At 44.9% G+C, this 22,196-nt stretch overlaps 1 long non-coding RNA gene across 1 annotated transcript; it reads right to left on the bottom strand.

The window, feature by feature from the left end:
• Positions 1 to 5,609: 5,609 nt before the first annotated feature.
• On the bottom strand, positions 5,610 to 19,890 carry LOC140724406 (uncharacterized). Its single transcript, XR_012098125.1, has 3 exons — positions 19,846 to 19,890; positions 14,134 to 14,373; positions 5,610 to 5,840 (listed from the first exon to the last, which is right to left on the bottom strand). It is a non-coding gene; the product is annotated as an uncharacterized lncRNA (long non-coding RNA).
• Between the last annotated feature and the right edge of the window lie 2,306 nt (positions 19,891 to 22,196).

The raw sequence follows: 22,196 nt of genomic DNA, 5'->3' as shown, positions 1-22,196 counted from the left end.
CCTGTGTCACGGGTACAGACTGTCGTCTCAAGTGAGGAGTTTGTGTGGAGATGCAGCTTCCCTGGAGGTGGAGGAAAGAGGACACACCAACAGGTGGGACCAGCTGTGGGAAGACATGGTTTGTCAGGTCTGACGACGGGCTGAAAGTACCATCACCTTCAGAGTGAATCAGAAAACCATTCTGAGGGCATTTGCAATGTCAGAAGCAGGGGAAATGTGATCGCATGTGCAGAGGGCAGGAGTTGTGTCTCCATCAGACCCTCAGTGAGATGGTTCAAGTTACAATGTGCAGGGATGAAAGCACAGTGTTTGGGGCCGGATTTAGTCACTGATTCTGACACAGTGAGAGGGTTAGTTTTGTTGTAAGGAAGCAACATTAATGGAAGAAGACACAGGAACTTCATCAATTGCCAGTTGTTTAGTAGAAGTGACCAATTTATATGTTATCTTAACGGAAACAGATATTCGCAGTGGAGACAAAGGGATGCCGGTTGGGGAGGGGTGTGGAGTTTTGAAATCAACGCCTTGCGGTGCCACCATCGTTAATTTAGCATGTCCGGAGTGGCGGATCACACAGCACGGAAACGGGCCTTTGGCCGGCCATCCCTGTTGTGACCATCCACTCACTGTCTACACTGGTCCCATTTATCAGCACTTGGTTCATAGCCGACTGTATCTTGGCAGTTTCAATGCTCATCCACTTCGTTAATGTTGTGAAGGGACCTGCCTCCACCACCACATCAGGCAGTGTGATCCGGATTTCAACTATTTTCTGAGTGAAAAATCTCTTCCTCAGATCCCCTTTGCCCTCTGCTTCAATCTCTGCCTTCTACTTGTAATATTTGACACTGTTCCACACTGTGAGATCCCACACCCCGCCATGTCCTGATAAACTGTGAGACCACACACACACCGAAGTTTCCTGAGAGACAGTGAGACCCCTGGTAGTGTCCTGACACACCGAGAGACCCCACGGATCCCTGGAAGGGATCTAACGCACTATGAGACTTCAGACACCCCTGGAAGGATCCTGATATACTGTGAGACCACACACACCCTGGGAGGGTCCTGACACACTGAAACACCACAAACCCCAGGCACCGTCCTGAAAAACTGTGACACCACACAAACCTGTTTCAGTACTCACTACGGAAAAGGACCTTGGCGACTGGAGGGATGACTTACAGCGGACTGAAAAGCTTGAGCATATAGACGTTAAGAAAGAGGATGTGCTGGAGCTTTTCAAAAGCATCAAGTTAATTAAGTCACTGGAACCAGACAAGATACACCCCAGGTTACTGTGGGAAGCGAGGGAGGAGATTGTTGCGCCTCTGGCAATGATCTCTGCATCATCAATGGGGATGGGAGAGGTTCCAGAGGATTGCAGGTTTGCAGATGTTGTTTCCTTATTCCAAAAAAGGGAGCTAAGATAGCACAGGAAATTATAGACCAGTGAGTCTTACTTCAGTGGTTGGTAAGTTGATGGAGAATATCCTGTGAGGCAGGATTTATGACCGTTTCAGGGGGTAGAATATGATAATGAATAGTCACAATGGCTTTGTCAAAGGCAGGTCGTGCCTTACGAGCCTGATTGTATGTTTTGAGGATGTGAATAAACACACCGATGAAGGTAGAGCCATAGCTGTAGTGTATATGGATTTTAGAAAATCGTTTGATAAGGAACCCCATGCAAGACTTATAGAGAAAGTGAGGAGGCATGGGATCCAAGGGGACATTGCTTTGTGGATCGAGATTTGGCTTGCAAAGTGTGGTTGTAGACGGGTCATATTCTGAATGGAGGTTGGTGACCAGTAGTGTACCTCAGGGATCTGTTCTGGGATCCCTTCTCTTCATGATTTTTATGAAAGACCTGGATGAGGAAGGGGAGGTATGGGTTAGTAAGTTTGCTGATGACACAAAGGTTGGAGGTGTTGTGGATAGTGTGGAGGGCTGTCAGAGGTTACATCAGGACATCAATAGGATGCAAAACTGGGCTGAGAGATGGCAGATGGAGTTCAACGAAGATAAGTGTGAGGTGGTTGACTTTCGCAGGTCAAATATGATGGCAGAATATAGGATTAATAGTAACACTTTTGGCAGCGTGGAGGATCAGAGGGATCTTGGGGACGAGTGCATTGGACACTCAAAGCTTCTATGCAAGTTGGATGTGTGGTTAAGAATGCATACCGTGCATTGGCCTTCATCAACTGTGGGATTGGGTTCAAGAGCCAAGAGATAATATTACAGCTATAAAGGACCCTGCTCAGACCCTACTTGGAGTATTCTGCTCAGTTCTGGTCACCTCACTGCAGGAAGGATGTGGAAACTATAGAAAGGGTGCAGAGGAGATTTACAAGGATGTTGCCACATGACCTCGTGGCTCCTGAACTCAATCCCCTACCTAATGCAGCTGACACCCAATTCGTCTTCTTAAACTGCCTGTCAAAGCGTGAAGAAACATTGCAGAATCTGTGGATGTGGACGCTAACATCCCTCTGTTCCACGAGACCGCTAACAATCATGTCAAAACGTGGAGGGGCAAGGCTGCTGGAGGAGGACCCAAATGCAGGACACAAACACGTTTCGTAAGGTTAACTAAATAGAGTTTATTACTATTTACAAGGAGAGCCGTGACGCAAGGATAGAACTGAGAGAAATCAAGGAGAGCAAAGAGGAAGCGGGAATAGGCGCTATGGCCGAGGACTCAGGCCTGGGACTAGGCTGGGACTCAGCGTCTGGGGTTAGGACTAGGAGCTCGGGGGTAAGAGCCAGGACTTGATTCTTGGTGCGTCAGAGCCAGGACTTGATCCTTGGAGCGCCAGATCCGGGACTTGATACTTGGAACGCCAGAGCCAGGACTTGATCCTTGGAACGCCAGAGCCAGGACTTGATCCTTGGAACGACAGAGCCAGGACTTGATCCTTGGAACACCAGAGCCAGGACTTGATCCTTGGAACGACAGAGCCAGGACTTGATCCTTGGAACACCAGAGCCAGGACTTGATCCTTGGAACGACAGAGTCAGGACTTGATACTTGAAACGCCAGAGCCGGGACTTGATCCTTGGAACGCCAGAGCCAGGACTTGATCCTTGGAACGCCAGAGCCAGGACTTGATACTTGAAACGCCAGAGCCAGGACTTGATCCTTGGAACGCCAGAGTCAGGACTTGATACTTGGAACGCCAGAGCCAGGACTTGATACTTGAAACGCCAGAGCCAGGACTTGATCCTTGGAACGCCAGAGTCAGGACTTGATCCTTGGAACGACAGAGCCAGGACTTGATCCTTGGAACGCCAGAGCCAGGACTTGATACTTGGAACGCCAGAACCTTGGTCGAGGGAGAGACAGGAACGCAGAACACTGATCCTGAGTCGAGGGAGGATAGGAACATGGAACACCGAGCCGGGACCCCTCCTTGGGTACAGGACGTAGGGCCGGGAGTCATCACACAGAATGCGGACACGATGAGACAGTTCCCAACGCTAAGTAGCGGCAAAATGGCCGGACCTGCCTATCGAAGACGCGGACACGGACGTACAGTTGCAAACAGGGCGAGACTCAGACACAGGCAAGGCGAGGCAAGGCAAGGCAAAGCTCCAGGCAGAGGCAGGGCGAGGCAAGGATCCTGCTAGATGACTTTTGCTGTCGGTGACTTCGGTGAAACCTATCAAATGTTTTATTAAAATCCATTTTCCCATATCAGCGTCTCTACCTTTATCAATGTGCTTTGTCATACCCTCACAAAATACAACACGGCTTCTGAGACAAGAGCTGCTCCTCTGAAAGCAATAATGACTATTTCAATTCCCGTCTCCAATTTCTCTTAAATTATGTCTCTTACAATCTTTTCCAATAGTTTGCACACAAACGTAAGACTCACTAAACTATAATTTTCAGAGTTATCTCCACTTCTCTTTTTAAACAAAGGAATAATATTTTGCACATTCCAAAGCTCTGACACGACTTCTCTGGCCTGTGATAAAGCCAAGGGTGCAGCAGTCTCCAAGGTATCAAATCCGTCATCCATATCATTCAGATATAACATGAAAAGGTCCGGTCTCAATACCGACCCCCTACGGAACACTATTAGTTACCAACAGCAATACAGAATTGCAGATTCTCTGACTCTTTCTCCCTTGTCAGTCAGCCACTCTTCAATCCATACAAGTATCTTTACTGTAATTCCATGAGCTGTGATCTTATTAAGCAGCCTCACGTGCAGCACCTTAGAAACATCGAAAACCTGCAACAAAATACAGGCACTTCTGCCCACAAAGCTATGCAGAAAATGCCCTTACCCTAGAACTACCTAGGCTTACCAAGAATCCTCTAAATTTCTAATCTCCATATACCTATCCAGGAGACTCTTAAAAGACCCTATCATTTCTGCCTCGACCACCGTCGCTGGCTGCCCATTCCATGCACTCACTACTCTCTGCATAAAAAACTTACCCCTGATATCTCCTCTGTACCTACTTCCAAGCACCTTAAAACTGTGCCCTCTCGTGTTAACCATTTCAGCCCTGGGATAAAGCCTCTGACTCACCACAAGATCGATGCCTCTCATCATGATATACACCTCTATCAGGTCACTTCTCATCCTCCGTCACTCCAAGGAGAAAAGGCCGAGTTCACTGAACCTTCTCTCATAAGGCATGCTCCCCAATCCAGGCAACATTCTTCTATATCCCATCTGCACCCGTTCTATGGTTTCCACATCCTATGCTCTCGGACCTCAAAATCCCTCCAATCATCCACACTGCCAAGAGTCTTACCATCAATGCTATATTCTGCCATCATATTTGACCTACTAAAATGAACCACCTCACACTTGTCTGGGTTGAACTCCATCTGCCAATTCTCAGCCCAGTTTTGCATTCTATCAATATCCTGCTGTAACCTCTGACAGCCCTCCACACTATCCACAACGCACCCAACATTTGTGTCATCAGCAAACATAGTAATCCCTCCGCTTCCTCATCCAGGTCATTTATAAAAATCACGAAGAGTAGGAGACCCAGAACAGATCTGAGGCACACCACTGGTCACTGACCTCCATTCAGAATATGACCCGTCTACAACCACTTCTGTGCCACGTCTACAACCACGTCTACAACTTGCCTTCTGTGGCAAGCCAGTTCTGGATTCACAAAGCAATGTCCTCTTGGATTCCATGCCTCCTTACTTTCTCAATCAGCCTTGCATGGCGTACCTTGTTAAAATCATCTGAAAATCAAAGCAAACAACATCCATTGCCTCTGCTTTATCTATCCTGCCTGTTATTTCCTCAAAATATTCCAAGGTATTTATGAGGCACTATTTCCTGTAAAGGAATCCTGCTAACTTTGTCCTACTTCATCATGCCTCCCCAATTACAGTACCCAAAAAACTCACCCTTAATACACTCGAACATCTTCCTGACCACTGAAGTCAGACTAACTGTCCTGTAATTTCACTGGACAACAATCTTTTTCAAAAGTGTTGCTTCTTCAATTTTTTTTTGTTTATGATAGACTGCTTGAAGATTAACACAAATAGAATTTCAGACTACATGTATCACATAGGAATTTGGAAAAACGACAAATTAACTTTTATTGAATATGTGTTTAATTGCATAATGGTGCTAATGCTTTGCAATAGCTCAACTAAGTTAAAAATATTTTGTTAATGATTTTCCTTTGTACTCCGTATCTGAGGTTGCTCGCTTAAGTGTCCAACAATAAATTGCAGCATTGCTGGATTCAGTTGCCCTTGTATATTTTCTCCTTGACCACAACATCTTAGTGAAACCTTTCACCATGCTCGTCACTAACAGCACCAAGATTTGCAGGGAAGAAGTCTAAATATGAATGCAGAAAATGAATCTTTAGTGACACCTTCTCTCCTTGGTAGAAGCATTTATCCTCAATTCTGCCCCAGATACTTCTGAATGTTTGGCATTTATGTAATAAATTTAATGACACAATTGTAGTGGGTGACCTCAATCTGCAGGAGAATTGGGAAAGTCAGATGTGTGTCCGATCACAAGAGAGTGAATGCTTACGAAACAGATTTTTTAGAGCAGCTGATGGTTGAGCCTAATCGGGGAACTGCTATCTCAGTTCTGGTGTTGTGTAACAACTCAGATCTTATTAGGGAGGTTAATGTAAAGGAACCAATAGAAGGTAGGGATCATAAAATGATTGAATTCCTACTGCAATTTGTGAGGGAGAATCATAGGTCACATGCATAGTATCGCAATAGTATCGCCACTTTTCACATTGCTTGTCAATGAGTTGGATAATGGAACTGATGGCTTTGTGGCAAGGTTTACGGATGATTCAAAGATAGGTGGAGGTGTTGGTCCGGCTGAGGAAGCAATACGATTGCAGCAGGACACAGACAAATTTGAAGACCGGGCAAAAAAGTGGCAGATAGAATACAATATTAGGAAATGTATGATAATGCATTTTGGTAAAAGGAACAATAGTGAACTATTATCTGATTGGGGAGAAGTTTCAAACATCAGAAGTACAGCGGGAAATATGAGTCCTCGGGCGAGACTCCCAGAAGGTTAATTTACAGGTTGAGCCTGTGGAAAAGAAGGCAAATGCAATTCTGGCATTTATTTAAAGTGAATCAGAATATATAAACAAGGAGATAATGTAGATATTTTAGAAGACACTACTTAGGCTGCACTTAGAGGATGTGGGACCCATATCTCAAACAAGGAGTGTTGTCGTTGGAGAGAGTCCAGAGGATGTTCAAGAAGATGTTTCCGGGAATGAAGGGGTTAAGATATGAGGACCGTTTGCCAGCCTTGGGCCTGTACTCCTGCACTGACCTATGTTTAATAAATGCTGGTGGTGGGGGGTAAATCTCACTGAAACCTACCGAATGTGGAAAGCTCTAGATAGGGTGGATGAGGAGAGGACAGTTTGTATGGTGGGGGTAGCCATAACAGAGGGCACAGCCTCAAAACTGAGGAGTGACCTTTTAGAGCAGTTAAGGAGGATTTTAATTAGTCCGAGAGCGGTGAAGCTGTGGAATTCTCTGACACAGACAGCGGTGGGGGCCAAGTCTGTGGGTACATTTAAGGCAGAAGCTAATAGTTTGTTGATCAGTCAGGGCATTGCAGGATATGTCGAGGAGGAAGGTGCGTGGGGTTGAGTGAGAACCGGGATCAGCCATGATAGAACGCTGGAGCAGACTCGATGGGGCTGAATGGCCTAATTCTGCCCCAATGTCTTATGGTGTTATACTGCGAGTGTCTTACACAGTGAAGATTGGCACAAAATACTTATTACATTCGGCCGCTGGTTCTTTCCTTTATTACTAACTCGCCAGCATCATCTTCCAGTGGTACAATATCAACTCTTGCCTCTCTTGTACTCTTTATGTATCTGAAAAACTTTTGATACTTGATATTATTGGCTCACTTACCTCAATTTTTCATCTTGCCTCTCCTGTGTGTGTGTTTTAGTTGTCTTCTGTTGGTTATGTCAAAGCTTTCCAATCCTCTGACTTCCTACTATTTTCTTGCTATATTATATAACCCCGCTTTTGCTCTTTTCAAAAACAGGAGAAAATCAGTGGACTCTACATATCCAAGCAACACATACACAAAACGCTGGGGAACCTAGGAGGCCATTAATAATATTACAGGATAACAAGCAGGAACAACTCCCTGAATAGATAAAACCATTCCCAACACACACATCTTCCTCAACCAGTGGAGCACCTCACCACAGGTATTGTTTATGTTATCAGTCAGACAACCAAAAGATTTTCTCTGTCAATCAGCTTCCAAATGTTGCTACTCTGTCATTCGTTGCCACACCCAGCTGATGATTCCCTTCTCCTCATCATACGAACTTACCCCGACCATCGTTCGGAGCCCCAAACTCTGCCCTGTGCAGACCTGCCTCTGGTTTCTGTCCCTGCTTCGTTGGAACATCCAACTGATGGTTTCCCATTCTGCTTTCAGTCTTCAGAGGACAGGAGTGCTTTCTCAGGAGAAAATAACCCATAATATGGAAATGAGTCGAGATTAAGGAGGTTAACTACCAATGTCATTCTTCCTCAGCCCAGAGATTAGAGGGGCGAAGGACATCGCAGACAGAATTTCAGTCAGCTCGGCTTCTTCAGTCTGCAGAAGAAACGTAGCGCGCCAAAGGTATAAAAAGGAGAGGAAGTTTTCAATGGTTATTTAAATCACGGCATGAGGCGGAGAGGGAAGAGGTAAAAGAAGCTCGGAGAGAAGCTGTTTTTTTTAACTGATCGGGGCAAAGACGCTAGACTGCACAGGCGCGTCACGCAGCGCGCCAAAGTTTTAAAAAGAAAGACCGCCATATACAGTGGCCATCGTCGGAGTGGACTGAGGCAGAGTGGGACGGCTTTGGCTCAGTCAGGCTTTGGCGTGGTTTGAACGGGACACAACTGCGTAAGCGCATAAAACGTCGGCCCGTGTGGCAGCGGGAGAATTTAAATAGTGAGCAGAGGCTGAGAACGAGCTTCACTCCAAGTGAGGTAAGGCCGGGTAAGCACCTTTAACTGATCTAATTAGCTTAGGAGTAGGTAATGGAGGCAGCAGTTAGGGCAGTTGAGTGCTCCGATTGCAGCATGTGGGAAGTCAGGGCAAGCACTGTTGTCTGCAAAAGGTGCATCCAGCTGCAGCTCCTGACAAACCGTGTTAGGGAACTGGAGCTGGAGCTGGATGAACTTCGGATCATTTGGGAGGCAGATCCAGAAATAGACAGGAGTCTCAGGGAGATTGTCACCCCTAGGAGTCAGCAGACAGGTAGTTGGGTGACTATCAGGAGAGGGAAGGGGAATAGACAGGAAGAGCAAAGCACCCGTGGCTGTTCCCATTAGCAACAAGTATACCGTTTTGGATACTGTTGGTGGCAATGACCTACCAGGGACAAGTTGCAGTGATTGTGTCTCTGGCACCGAGACTGGACCCTCAGCTCAGAAGGGAAGGAAGGAAAAGAGGAGAACAGTAGTGATAGGGGATTCGATAGTTGGGGGGGGGGGCAGATAAGAGGTTCTGTGGAAGAGATCGAGAGTCCCGGATGGTCTGTTGCCTTCCTGGTGCCAGGGTCCATGATATCTCGGATCGAGTTCTCAGTATTCTCAAGAGGGTGGGAGAGCAGCCGGATGTCGTGGTCTATGTAGGGACCAATGACATGAGTAGAAAGAGTGAGGAGGTCCTGAAAGGTGAGTTAGGGAGCTAGGTGCTAAGTTAAAGGACAGGACCTCCAGGATAGCAATCTCAGGATTGCTACCAGTGCCACGTGCAGGTGGGTTTAGAAATAGTAAGATACTGCAGATCAACACGTGGCTGAAGACATGGTGCAGGAGGGAGGGCTTCAGAATTGTAGATAATTGGGCAGTTTTCCAGTGAAGGTGGGACCTGTTCCAGCGGAACTGGAGGGGGACAAATATTCTTGCAGGCAGGTTTGCTAGAGAGGCTCCAGTGGATTTAAGCTAGATACTGGGGAGGGGGGGGTGGAGGGGAACCAGAGATTAGGAACAGATGTATGGGAGAAGGAAGAAAAATAAGACTAAAGTTCTTTGTACTGTTAGAGATAAAAAGAGAGGAAGAAGTGGAGAATTTCTTTAATGCATTTATTTTAATGCTAGGGGCATTGTAAGAAAGGTGGATAAGCTTAGAGCATGGATTGATACCTGGAAATATGATGTTGTTGCTATCAGTGAAACATGGTTGCAGGAGGGGTGTGATTGAAAAGTAAATTTTCCTGGATTTCGTTGCTTCAGGTGTGATCGAATCAGAAGGACAAGAGGGGCTGGTGTTGCTTTGCTTGTCAGAGAAAATACTACAGCAGTGCTCTGGCAGGATAGATTAGAGGGCTCATCTAGAGAGTCTAGTTGGGTGGAATTGAGGAATGGGAAAGGTGTAGTAATACATAAGGGTGTATTATAGACCACCTAATGGGGAGCCAGAATTGGAGGAACAAATTTGCAAGGAGATAGCAGACATTTGTAGTAAGCACAGGGTTGTGATTGTGGGAGATTTTAATTCTCCACATAGACTGGGAAGCCCATACTGTAAAAGGGATGGATGGTTTAGGGTTTGTAAAATGTGTGCAGGATAGTTTTTTGCAGCAATACATAGAGGTACTGACTAGAGAAGGGGAAGTGTTGGATCTTCTGTTAGGGAATGAAATAGGCCTGGTGACAGAGGTATATGTTGGGGAGCACTTCGGGTCTAGTGACTACAATGCCATTAGTTTCAATATAATAATGGAGAAAGATAGGACTGGACCCAGGGTTGAGATTTTTGATTGGAGAAAGGCCCTACTTTCAGGAGATGTTAAAGGATTTAGAAAGAATGGATTGGGGCAATTTGTTTTATGGGAAGGATGTAATAGAGAAATGGAGGTCATTTAAAGGTGAAATTTTAAGGGTACAGAATCTTTATGTTCCTGTTAGGTTGAAAGTAAAGGTTAGAAATTTGAGAGAGCCATAGTTTTTAAAGGATTGTGGTGACCCAATTACTAGCTCACTCGAACCGGCTGACAATTAGCCAGAGTCAGAGACAAAGGGAGATAGCCTCAAGGGGTTTCAGTTACGTGCCTCTCGAAGTATCGAGTGGGGGAGACAGGCTTTAAAGCAAGACTGTGTTTTTGAAATAAACTTATTCTGTGGCTGCAGTTTATCGACTCCGTGTCGTAATTTCAGCGCTGCGCGTAGCACCCCGCTACAGGATATCGGAAACTTGGTTAGGAAAAAGAGAGATATCTACAATAAATATAGGCAGCATGGGGTAAATAAAGTGCTCGAGGAATATAAAGAATGTAAGAAAAAAATTAGAAAAGCTAAAAGAAGATACAAGGTTGCTTTGGCAAGTAAGGTGAAAATAAATCCAAAGGGTTTCTACAGTTATATTAATAGCAAAATGATAGTGAGGGATAAAATTGGTCCCTTACAGAATCAGAGTGGACAGCTATGTGTGGAGCCAAAAGAGATGGGGGAGATTTTGAACAATTTTTTTTCTTCGGTATTCACTAAGGAGAAAGATATTGAATTGTGTAAGGTAAGGGGAACAAGTAGGGAATTTATGGCAACTATGATGATTAAAGAGGAGGAAATACTGGCGCTTTTAAGGAATCTATAAGTGGATACATCTCCGGGTCCTGACAGGATATTCCCTAGGAACTTGAGGGAAGTTAGTGTAGAAATAGCAGGGGACAAAAATATTTCAAATGTCATTAGAAATAGGGATGGTGTCGGAGGATTGCCGTATCGCTCATGTGGTTCCGTTGTTTAAAAAGGGTTCTAAGAGTAAACCTAGCAATTATAGGCCTGTCAGTTTGATGTTAGTGGTGGGTAAATTAATGAAAAGTATTCTTAGATATGGTATATATATATATAATTATCTGGATAGACAGGGTCTAATTAGGAACAGTCAACATGGATTTGTGCATGGAAGGTTACGTTTGACAAATCTTATTGAATTTTTTGAAGAGGTTACGAGGAAAGTTGACGAGCGTAAAGCAGTTGATGTTGTCTATATGGACTTGAGTAAGGCCTTTGACAAGGTTCCACATGGAAGGTTGGTTAGGAAGGTTCAATTGTTAGGTATTATTATTGAAGTAGTAAAATGGGTTCAACAGTGGCTGGATGGGAGATGCCAGAGAGTAGTGGTGGATAACTGTTTGTCAGGTTGGAGGCCGGTGACTAGTGCTGTGCCTCAGGGATCTGTACTGTGTCTGATGTTGTTTGTCATATACATTAATGATCTGGATGATGGGGTGGTAAATTGGATTAGTATGTATGCAGATGATACTAAGGTAGGTGGCGTTGTGGATAATGAAGTAGGTTTTCAAAGCTTGCAGAGAGATCTAGGCCAGTTGGAAGAGTCGGCTGAACGATGGCAGATGGAGTTTAATGCTGAGAAGTGTGAAGTGCTACATTTTGGGAATGAATAATCCAAATAGGACATACAAGGTAAATGGTAGGGGATTGAAGAATGCAGTAGAATAGAGTGATCTGGGAATAATGGTGCATAGTTCCCTGAAGGTGGAATCTCATCTGGATAGGGTGGTGAAGAAAGCTTTTGGTATGTTGGGCTTTATAAATCAGAGCATTGGTATAGGAGTTGGGATGCAAAGTTAAAATTGAACAGGGCATCGGCAAGGCCGAATTTGGAGTATTGTGTGCAGTTCTGTTCACAGAATTATAGGAAAGATGTCAACAAAATAGAGAGAGTACAGAGAAGATTTACTATAATGTTACCTGGGTTTCAGCATCTAAGTTACAGGGAAAGGTTGAACAAGTTAGGTCTTTATTCTGTGGAGCGTAGAAGGTTGAGGCTGAACTTGATAGAGGTATTTAAAATTATGAGGGGGATAGATAAGAGTTGACGTGGATAAGCTATTGCCATTGAGAGCATGGGAGATTCAAACAAAAGTACATGAGTTGAGAGTTAGGGGGCAAAAATTTAAGGGTAACACGAGGGGGAATTTCTATACTCAGAGAGTGGTAGCTGTGTGGAACGAGCTTCCAGTAGAAGTGGTAGAACCAAGTTTGGTATTGTCATTTAAAGTAAAATTGGATAGGTATATGGACAGGATAGGAATGGAGGGTTATTGCCTGAGTGTGTGCCAGTGGGACTAGGTGAGAGTAAGTGTTCGGCACGGATTAGAAGGGCCAAGATGGCCTGTTTCTGTGCTGTAATTGTTATATGGTTATATGAAACTCCTCCCGTGCCCAGTGACCAGGGTGCAGAACTGGGTGTGGTGAGCAGCAGCAATAATTGCAGAGTTCAGCACCGACAGTCACTCTCGAAATTACATTCAGCAATGGTGCTGGACAAATATCCAGCATGCAGCTTATTGAAACTTTCTCCCCAGTGTGAACCCAGTAGTGTGTCACAAGGTTAGATAACTGAGTGAATCCCTTCCCACATTCACAGCAGGTGAACAGCCTCTCCCCAATGTGAATTCACTGATGCTCATTTGGTGGAGATGGCTGAGAGAATCTCTTTCCAATGTTTGAGCAGGTGATTGGCCGCTACCCAGAGTGAACTCGCTGGTGTTTCAGTAGATGAGATGACCGAGTGAATCCCTTCCCACATTCACAGCAGGTGAACGGCCACTCCCCAGTGTGAACTGACTGGTGTGCCAATAGGGTTGATGATCTAGTGAAATGCTTTCCACAGTCTGAGCAGGTGTACGGCTTCTCCCTAGTGTGAACTCGTTGGTGACTCTGTAGTTCGGATAAATGAGTGAATCCCTTCCCACAGTCTGAGCAGGAGAATGGCCTCTCCCCGGTGTGAACTCGTTGGTGACTCTGTAGGTGGGATGACTGAGTAAATGCCTTCCCACAGACTGAGCAGGTGAACGGCCTCTTTCCAGTGTGTACTAACTGGTGTCTCTGTAGGTGAGACAATAAAGTGAATCCTTTCCCACAGTCTGGGCAGGTGAATGGCTTCTCCCCAGTGTGAAATCGCTGGTGTCTCAGTAGATCAGATGACCAAGTGAATCTTTTCCCACAGTCTGAGCAGGTGAACGGCTTCTCCCCAGTGTGAACTCGCTGGTGACTCTGTAGGTGGGATGACTGAGTGAATGTCTTCCCACAGACTGAGCAAGTGAATGGCCTCTTTCCAGTGTGTACTGATTGGTGTCTCTGTAGGTGAGATAATAAAGTGAATCCCTTCCCACAGTCTGGGCAGGTGAATGGTTTCTCCCCAGTGTGAACCCGTTGATGACTCTGTAGGGTGGATGACTGAGTGAATCCCTTCCCACAGTCTGAGCAGGTGAATGGCTTCTCCCCAGTGTGAACTCGTTGGTGACTCTGTAGGGTGGATGACTGAGTGAATCCCTTCCCACAGTCCGAGCAGATGAACGGCCTCTCTCCAGTGTGAACTCGCTGATGTACCTTCAGCTTAGATGAGTAAGTGAATCCTTTCCCACAGTCCGAGCAGGTGAACGGCCGCTCCCCAGTGTGAACTCGCTGGTGAGCCATTAGGTCAGATGACCGAGTGAATCCTTCCCCACAAATTCAGATGAACAGCCTCTGCCCAGTGTGAACTGACTGGTGTGTCCACAGGTGGGATGACAGACTAAATGCTTTCTTACACACAGAACAGGTAAATGGCCTTGCCCAGTATGAACTTGCTGATGTACCTTCAGTTGAAATGACAGACTGAATTCATTCCCACTTTCTGAGCAGATGAATGGGATCCCCTGTGTAAAATGACAGACATGCCAGTTAGTCAGATGATCAAGTGAATCCCTCCCCACAGTCCGAGCAGGAAAGATGATCGAGTGAATCCCTTGCTCCACTTCTTAAATATCTGGACAGAGACAGCAAAACTGGTGTGTTTTGTTGGAATTCCCATGGACAAATTCCTTGTCATTTTTAACCTGTAAAAAGATTTACAAAATCCATCAACGAATGAAGGACAACATTTCAGATGAGATCACTATAGTTGTCAAGGTGTGATCTGTCATCACACTGTTACAGCGAGGTACAACCCAAGTTGGAGAGAGAAATTATCTTCTAACTGGGCACAGTGCTGGTATCTGAAATCAAACTCTCTGATGCTCTTCCTGTCTCTGTATGAATGGGGCATTTTTTCCATCTTCAAACTGTTACTTGGATCAGTTTGACTCTCTCCATTGGTATTATTCCCTGTTCCCATTGAGCTGCATGGGTGCCTGGCCCCACAGTAACTGAAACACTCTCATGAAAATAGGCTTTGTTGACATGCAGCTGGGATTTTCCTTTCGGTACTGTTAATTTAAAGTGCCAGTTTTAATGCCATGTAAATATCTCCTACTCAGATGTATGGTTGGTATGCACAGCTGTTAAAAGGAATTCAAGTGAATGTTAGTATTATTTAAGGTTCTTGTCAGTCATGGAAAAGTACAACACAGATGCAGGCCCTTTGGCCCATCTAGTTTGTGTTGAACTATTTAAATTGTCTACTCACATACCCCTACCATCCAGGTACATATACAAACCTTTTAGATGTTGAAAATGAGCTCGCATGCACCACTTGTGCTGGCTGCTCATTCCACACCCGGATGACCATCTGTGTGAAGAAGTTTCCCCTCATATTGCCCTTAAAGTTTCACCTTTCACCCTTAACACATGGACTCTGGTTGTAGTCCCACCCCATCTTAGTGGTAAAAGCCAGCTTGCATTTACCTCATCTATAGCCCTCACAATTGTGGTACACCTCCATCAAAATTTCCCCTTAATCTTCTACATTCCAAGGAATAAAGCCCAGACCTGTTCAATTTCTCCTTATAACCCATCCTCCAGACCTGACAACATCCTTGTGAATTTTCTCTGAACTCCTTCAAACTCTTTTACATCTTTCCTGCAGGTTGGTGTCTAAAACTACACACAATACTCCAAATTCTGCATCACCAATATCTTGTACAAAGTCTACATAACATCTATCTCCAGTACGCAGTACTTCGGTTCACGAAGGCCAATGTGCCAAAATCTTTCATTCCATCCCTATCGAACTGTGACACCACTTTCAGAGAAAACCTGTATTTCTAGATTCCTTTCTTCTACAACACTCCTCAGAGCCCGACCAGTCACTGTGTAAGACCTACCCTGGTAGGTCCTACCAAAGTGCAACACCTCACACTTGTCTGCATTAAATTCCATTTTCCATTTCTCAAGCCATTTTCCGAGCTGGTCCAGTTCACACTGTAAACCATGATAGTCTTCCTCACAGTCCACTACACCCCCAGTCTTGGTGTCATCCACAAATTTGCTGATCCAGCTAAACATGTTATCATCCAGATTACTGATACAGATGACAAACAACAACAGATCCATCACTGATCCCTCTGGCACACCAATAGTCACAGGCTTCCAGTCAGAGAGGCAACCATCTGCTACCACACTCTGGCTTCTCCCAAAGAAACTGTCTCATCCAATTTACTGTCTCATCTTGAATGCTGAGTAACTGAACCTTCTTGACCAACCTCCCATATGAGACTTTGCCAAGTGCCTTGCCAAAGTTCATGCAGACAACATCCACTGCCTTGCCTTCATCCAATTTCCTGATAACTTCCTCGGGAGACTCTGTAAGGTTGGTTAGACATGACCTACCATGCACAAAGCCATGCTGTCTATCCTTAATCAATCCACAACTATCCAAATACTTATATATCCGGTTCCTGCACATGTGCAAAAAATCACACCGATCTATTTTGTTACCTCATGTGGATTACCATTCTGATCTACCAGAGGTTTAATTTTTTCCCTTGCAATCTTTTTGCTCTTAACCTATCTGCAGAATCCCTGAGGATTCTCCTTCACCTTGTCTGCTGGGGCAACCTCATGCCTTCTTTCATCAGTGTTCACTTGAATTTCCTGTACTTCATAAGTACCCCATTTGTTCTTATCTGCCTGCACCTGGTATGCACCTCCTATTTATAGATTTGGGTGACGAAAGTCAAATGGGTGATAGAGCTGCATGGTGGGAGGAGGGCGTAGGTGGGGGGGGGGTTAAACTAAAGTTGCAGGGGCCCTGAATAATGGAACAGAGGGTGGAGGGGTTTTGGAGACAGTTGTTGTTCTGTCCTCAGACAAAGTCAGGAATAGCGCAGTGACTATGCTGACCCCTGTATATTTCAATACAAGGAGCAGTGTAGGACAGGTAGATGTGTTCAGGGATGGATCAACACCTGGAATTATGACACCAGGATCTGGCAACTGTGACAGGCTGCTTTATGGAAAAGGTGTGCTTGGTAAATGGGAGGCCTTCAAATCTAAATATTGATAGTACAAAGCGGGTATGTGCTTGTCAGAATAAAAGGAAAAGGTAGAAACTGTAGGGAACCTTGGTTTTTAAGAGATATTGAGACCCTGGTGAAGGACAAAATGGAGTTGCATAACAGGGATAGGCAGGCAGGTTCTTACAGAGTATAAGAAATGCAAGAGAACACATAAGAAATAAATCAGGATGACTAACAGATGGCATGAGGTTGCTGTCGCAGAAAAGATGAAGGATAATCCTCAGGGATTCTAGTGATAGATTAAGAGCAAAAGGATTGCAAGGCACTAAGTGGGTCCTCTGGAAGACCGGAATGGCAATCCACGTGTGGAACCAAAGCATATGGGGGAGATCTTAAATATTTTTTCATCTCTATTTACTCAGGAGATGGACACAGGGTCTATGGGGGTGTGGAAAAGAGGCATTAAAATCGTGGACCCTCTACAGTTTAAAGAAGAGAAGTTATTTTGCTGTTCAAAATAGAACATCGAAATCTACAGCGTATTCCATGCCATTCAGCCTAAAATGTTGCGCTAACAATGTAACTTACTCTAGTAACTGCCTAGATTTTTAAAAAATCATGGACCCTGTACAGACTAAAGAAGAGGAGCTGTTTGCTATTCTGTGGCAGATTAGGGTGGATACATCTCCAGGGCATGATAAGGTAGAAACTGCATAGCCCTCTAATTTTCTAAGTTCCATGTACCTATCTAAGAGTCTGTTAAAAGACCCCATTGTACCTGCCTGGACCACTGCTACTGGCAGTGCATTCCACCCACCCACCACTCTCTGTATAAAGAACTTACTCCATGACATCCCCTCGGTAACTATTTCAAAGCACCTTAAAACTATGCCCCCTCCTGTTAACCATTTCAACCCTGGAGAAAAATCTTCTGGCCACCCACACGCTCAATACCCCTCATCATTTTATACACCTAAAAAAGGCTCTAAATATAAACAAGGAAATTATACATTGTACAATCTACTTTCCACAATTCAGTAAACTTACACAGACAGGTGTGTAAAAAGGGCCCAAAGGATATCAGGGAACAACAGGCCAAATTCACCACCACCACAAACTGTTCCTGCTGTGACCATCGAGGTAAGAGTACCACAGCAAAAGGACCAACAGGCTCCGGGACATCATCTTCTACCAGGCCATCAGACTGATTAATTCATGCTGATATAATTGCATTTTCCTCATGTTTATGAAGTATGTATGTAATAAAGTCAACTCAATTCACCCTCTCCACTATCTGTTCTGTCATTCTGACTCCCATACCTTCTACAGCTTATTGTAACCACATCACCTCTCCCCCCCACCAGCAAGCCTTACCACTAGGATATTCATCCCCTGTTGTTCTGTTCCACTAACTAACAAATCCCCTATCAGCTATTTGACTTTCCTTTGCCAGGTAATTCCCCCCAATAAAGTGGTCTACTGTTATTGTGTGGGATATCAACAAGAGTACTCTGCTATTTAACCTCATTCCCCTTCCTGGCTCTCACCCAGTGTCCTGTGTCCTGAACCTTGAGTGTAACTTACCCATCTTCATGTCATATCTATCACCCCCTCCAACTGCTGGATGATCTGGAATTCACCCATTTCAAATTCCAGCTCCTTGAAGTGCAGGGTTACAAGCTGCAGCTGGATGCACAATTTGTAGGTGAGGGCATCAGGGACACTGGAGGTCTCCCCACCTTCCCACCAATGTCCCCTCTAATTTGTAATGACCCTTGTGCACATAAACCTTGTACTGTGCATTTTTTTACCCAGTGACAACATGCGCACAGTGAATTTTATATAGAGAGGAATTCATTTTCACAGCTGGCAAATCACTGTCGATAGGAAATTTGACCTCTTCTGGGTTTGATCCAGTTCATCTGCACTCTCACACAACCTATGTAGCAGGCCTGGAACGGGTAATGAAGGATTTTCTCACCAAAGCCTTTGCATATTGTCAATATCTGGTTGGCTTGCTAAATGATGCTTTAAAACAGGGGTGTCAAACTCATTTTAGGTCACGGGCCAGATTGAGCAAAATGCAGCTTCATACGGGCCGGATCAGTCGGACGCGTGCGAACGCAGCTTTCATTGCCTCCGTTTTTTCAGCCTGCTCTCGTGTCTCAGCCTCTGCTATAACTACAAAGTGTTTTTCTTTACAAGTTCGGTTTCTTATGAAGAAGACTGCCAAGCAAGACTGCCGAATAAACACTAAAAACCCTGAAAACCTGGTACCTGAATAAACTCAGCATTAGCCATATCATATGCCATAGGCACTTCAATTACTGGGGCCAGCTTTAATAGCAATTAGATATTATCTCGCGGGCCTTGAGTTTGACATGTATGCTTTAAAAAGTCAGATTTCCAAATATCAAGCCATTTCTTCTCACTTGCAAATTCTCCAGCAACTTTTGCATCACCACAATGCACACATGTATCACCAGTTTCTGTAGTGTACATAAATATTTCCCCCTGAATCCTCTCCCAGGTGACAGATGGTGGTGAACTCATTGATGGCAATGTAGTCCGTCTCATTGGAGTCTGGCACATTCGAGATGTGAAAGCTACTTGTTTGATATCATTATGTACCCAGAGAGAATGGGACAAAATATCTTCTCACCGGTAGAAAAGTCCAGAACAAGAGGAGTTTGAACAAGCAACACACACACAAAATGCAGGAGGAACTCAGCAGACCAGGCAGCGACCATCGAAAAGTGTACTAATGATGAATTCCGCCGGCATTTTGTGTTTGTTGTTTGGATTTCCAACATCTGTGGATTTTTTCTTATTAAGGATTGGAGGTAGAACAAAGGTGGCTTTCTCACAGCTGATGTAAAAAAAAGTTCCCTTTCTCCGATTTCCTAATCCTTGCATTCAGATAGCTGGAGCTCAGCTCTGTCTGAGAGATGCATTGGCTCCCATTCTCTCATCAGCCCTAAGCTCCCCGGGGCCCGTGCACGGATCGTGGGGATGACAGAGAGGGAAACAAAAGACAGGACTGTCCCGGGATTGCGGGCCATAATGGCCGCACCTCAAGGTCATTGTCCCGAAGTCGGAGTTTAAATTAGCTGAATGGAGAATAACTCTCACCTGCATTGAAATTTTCCAAGGCCTTTTCTGTACTGCGCGCATACGTGTACAGAGTGACGTTAACAGCCCTGACGCCTGCTCATTCGATCGGTGCTTCAGCGCCGGCCGAAAACTGTGACGCATGTCCTTATGGGTAATCACGACGCCATTAAACATTTCAGCAAGCACTGGTTCAATGTCCATACCTCATTTTTTTTCGTGTGTATAGAAAAATCAGCAGCTGTTTTAACGCAGAAAGAAACACGAGAGATTCTGCAGTTACTGGAAATACAGAGACGTACACACACAAAATGTTGAAGGAGCTCTGCAGTTCAGCAGCAACTAAGCAGAGGAGTACACAGTCTAGGCATACTGAAGGGGCTCGGCCTAAACGTTGACTGTTTATTCCTCTCCATATTTGCTGCCTCATCTGTTGATTTCCACCAGTATTTTGCAGAACTTAACCACCTTTTTTTTCGGTCAGCCAGTTTCCAAATGTTTCTGATCTTTCCTTTGTAGCCGCATGCTGCTGGTCTGATTCCTCCTCCTCCTCCTCCTCCTCGTAAACTCTGGACGGCATCCTTCTCCGGAGCCCCAAAGCCCTGACTCAGGCTGGCAACTCTCTGGTTTCTGACTCTGCTCCATCGAAGATTCATTCACTAGTCTGCTGTCAGACTTTAGAGGTGCATTGTTTTACGAAACCGCGGATTCGTTTACTTGAGTGTCGCTTTAAGTGCCAGAGTAAGGCGGGACTGTGACGTCAGAGAGAGCGAGAGAGAGAGAGAGAGAGAGAGAGCAGCTGTTGGAACTTCAGCTTCTCACTGCTACGAGTTGGAACTTCTCCATGCCCAAAAGACTGGGTTGATCATCAGCACGCAGTGCACAACGGATGTGTGACTGTCACTTCGTATAATCCATATGTGTGGTTTTGTTGGAGTATCCTGTACTATCACTTTTGTTGTCCCTTACCTGGAATCGGGGTGTTCTGTGGTAACCACTTGAAGACGATATTCCTGTCACTGTCACCTGGTGATATTTTGAAGTTAATTTCGAAACGAATCGACGGATAAGATCTTCGGCGACTGTTATTTCGTTTACCCAGCGTGAAATGTGTGTGGAATTCTTCGTAATTGCCTTCTCTCTACATTTTCATGTGGATTTACAAATCTCCCCTTTCACTCACTTATTCCGTGGATTGCTGAACATTTCTACTTTACCATCTTAAGACTTTAAACATTGTTTCCCAAGATTGATAGTTTAGGAGCTACATATACGCATTACACTGTTAACTTCTGTTTATTTCGCTTAATCTTTTATATTTGGAGTAGATACTAGTAAAGATAGTGGATTTAACATCGAAACCAGACTCCATTAGTGATCTGTTGCTCCTGGTACGTAACAATTGCAACAACCCAGCTGTCTGAGGCACAGTCCTTTAAAATTGGTGAAAATGACCCAAAACGTTGAAAAGAGCAGGGAAGAAGGAGTTTAACCAACTTCGTCCAGAGCCCTGAAGAACATCAAACCCACAGTGAGGTCATCGTCTTATTCAGCCTGGAGAAAATCATGCAGGGAATTCATGCAGGTGTATAAGATGATGAGAGGCATTGGTCGTGTGGATAGCCAGAGGCTGTTTCCCAGGGCAGAAACGGCTAATACGAGGGGCAGAGGTTTAAGCTGCTTGGAAGTACGCGCAGAAGAGGTGTCAGGGGTAAGTGTTTTAAAGCAAAGAGTGGTGTGTGTGCGTGTGGAATGGACTGCGAGCGACGGTTGTAGAGGCGGATAGAATAGGGTCTTTTAAGAGACTCTTAGATAAGTACATGGAGCTTAGGAAAATAGGTGGCTATGCGGTAGGGTAATTCCAGGCAGAGTTAGAGTAAGTTACATGGTCGGCACAACATTGTGGGCCAAAGCGTCTGTAATGTGCTGTAGATTTCTATGATTTTATGAAATTCAAGGGAAATCTCCTAGAGTGGCGACTAGCTGCAACCGGTAATCACAGGGAGATTGAATGGGGAGTGGCAGGGATATATTTCTAAATACTGATATGGAACAGAAACATGGGCCTCTCTAGTGTACATTCTGAGTCTGGCAGAGACAGTCAGTACCTGAGACACGGGATTTGAAACAGAACTGGTTTATCTTTCACAGATCCACAATATTAAACATCAGTCCAGTTTAAGGTTAACATCAGCAGAACAGACTCTTCCAATGCTCAGTGACCAGGGTTCAGTCCTGGGTGCGATGAGCAGCTGAAAGAACTGTAGAATCCGACAGTAACAGTCCCTCATGAACCTGCAGCTGCCTTCAGTCACCGTGATGGTTAAACATTTAACACGGAGCTGATTTGAACTTCCTCCCTGATGTAAAGT

The sequence above is a fragment of the Hemitrygon akajei genome, unplaced genomic scaffold, assembly GCF_048418815.1.
Source record: "Hemitrygon akajei unplaced genomic scaffold, sHemAka1.3 Scf000207, whole genome shotgun sequence".
NCBI lineage: Eukaryota > Metazoa > Chordata > Chondrichthyes > Myliobatiformes > Dasyatidae > Hemitrygon > Hemitrygon akajei.
Note: the sequence above shows the minus strand (reverse complement) of the source record. Positions and strands in the feature narration are given on the sequence as shown.